Source organism: Convolutriloba macropyga, chromosome 10, assembly GCF_964194025.1.
Source record: "Convolutriloba macropyga chromosome 10, txConMacr16.3, whole genome shotgun sequence".
NCBI classification, from domain to species: domain Eukaryota; kingdom Metazoa; phylum Xenacoelomorpha; order Acoela; family Convolutidae; genus Convolutriloba; species Convolutriloba macropyga.
Genome location: NC_134477.1, coordinates 8,434,397 through 8,436,896, shown reverse-complemented (window position 1 = coordinate 8,436,896; position 2,500 = coordinate 8,434,397).

Sequence of the window (2,500 nt, the reverse complement as noted above, 5' to 3'; positions counted from 1 at the left end):
TTCAAAATCTAAATACTATCTTCAATTGAAAGAAGCATTTTTTCAAACTGTCTGTTTGTATAATTAATATTTTTGTTAATGGATCGAATAATTCTTCTTTAATACCCTATTATACTTGTTGTTTTAATATATATTCTAATAAACTTTTCCTATATTCTTTTTCAAGATTGTATAACTTTTTAGTGTTTCTAATTAAGTCATTTTAATAAATGATAATAAATTATGATTCAATTTGTTAATAAAACTGTGTTTCCTACGATCTCAGAGTTTGAGTTCCACATAAAAAATCATTTTGTTTTTTGAATCAATAGTTTCATAGTATTTCATCGAATCGGGAAACGTTGGTCAGGAAAGAACCCCAGACGGCGAGACGTTCCCGGATCTAAATTCAATTAACTGTAAGCGTATTTCAAATCCGGTGTTGTAAAATATGCAGTTTAATTTGATGCGTTTGCAATACTGTATTGTTGGATGGTGTCTATTAGATTTTCAATATTAGGCGTATGGTATTTGTTTTATGAAGAGATTTATTTAGTTTTCTAGAATCTGAACCAAGTTGCACAGTTTTATCTCGTTTAACGGTAATTGACAAAACGGAGATTAGAATGTTTTTACCAGGGCAACTATCACGTCAATTAGCTTCTGAAGTTCAACTAACGGCTCAAGGTTAATTTGTAATCGTTGGCCTTTCTGGTGAGTTTGAATGAAATTTCTCAGAAAAGTTGATTTGACAATATGTTTGCAAGTCTTGCCAATACGAGAGATGAGGGCAGGATAATCAAGTGCTACTGGTTGCTCAATTGAGAAAAGATTTTGATTAATTTTTTATTTTAGTTTTGATTGAAATACAGAGAATCCTAGCTGGGGGAAACGATCCAATGATTGGCCGATGTCCGTCGTCTACGACTATTACTTCAAAATCTTTTGCTGACTGTTCGTTGCTTTTTATTGCAGTATTGACGACACAAACTATCTTAAATATATCATTTGAGAATTCTTGCTTTCCTGACGGCTTTACCCAACAGCTATTTCTGTTGTCCCTAACCACTCTTGTTGCGACAATTTTATGGATGATTGTGAAGACGCTGCCGGATATCACTAATGCTTTAGTCTCAATGTTAACGGAATGTACCTGTACCTTAACTGGTTCAACTTCCATGAAATTGTGGCTGTCTGTGACAACTGCTACACAGTTGTCTTTGAGTCCATCGTAGTCAGAGAAGTAGTTTGCATCGTAAAGATTGTGCTTTTTAGCATTCCACTGATTCGATTGAATTGGTCCTTCAGACTTTGTGTCTTCTACAATGTTCACTCTAGGTTTTGGTTTCATAGGAATTTTTTGTTAACAGGTTTCGCAAATTATTTGTTAAAAACCATAGTTTTTGCAAACTTTTGCTTGTGAAGGACAGTTTTGGCGACGGCTAGTAGACCATGTAAAGCCGCACTTAGTGCAGAGAGTTGGCTTGTAGTTATTTGTTCGATTAATACTGGGGCTTGTTCCACGATTTATGATTGATGTTAACCGACGGGTTAAACTTTGTGCTGGACACCGTGTACGCAGAGTTTCCCAAAATTTGATTCGATTTTGTATGCCCCTTTCAAAATTAATGGCTAATTCTAACGCTTCCTCAGGGGATGGTGTTTCCCTTAAGAGTTCACAATGGATTTGTTCTATTTGCATGTTTGCGATGAAGACGTCTCGTGTTGTCGATTCTTTATGACTGCATGACTGCCACAATTAAGAGAAATTTCGCGCAAACACCCAGAAAATTTTTTGACTGGTCCGCATTTTAGTTGTATCCTTGTCAGAGAAGTGTAGCGGCAGAAAGTTATGATTCTTTATTACTGTGAAGAATATCCCAGAAGTCCTTTGTTTTTATTTGCTCAACCTTGACGGCAGGTTCTATTGAACCAAAAGTTCGACAGCCTTCCGTGCCGAGTCTAAGATAAGAGTGGGAGACGGCTTTCCTCAAATTCACAGGGGGCTATTACCTCATAAAATTCATGCAGCATCGATTTTTTGACATTTGTTTAGCCATGTGTTTTTTAGTTGTTCGTTTCGATTCCTTTGATTGCGTTCGCTTTGAGCCGTTCTTTTGTCTAACTCTTGCTAACGGATCGTTTCGGATGGTAGAGTTACTTTATCTGGAGGAGCCTCGCGTAGATTTTTGATTGAAATTCCTTCTTTAGCAAGGATTGCTAACTTCATTGTCTGTCGCAATCTTTCCCATCGAAGCGGTTGTTCCAGAGTGTGGTTTTTCCTAAAAAGGTTCAATTTCACGAAGGGCTCGTTTTTTTTGGTGCCGAATACGGCTTGTGACGATCCGTTTGGGAGGTTAGGAAACTGGTAGGTTTCTAATAATGCCCATTTTGTTAGGTTGCTATTACTGCTCAATTAACACAAACTAGATTCAAGGCACGGATCCTTATTTAGATGTTGCAATTGAGATCTCAGTTTATCAAATTAGTGCAAAATTCCTAATATAACACATACACATAC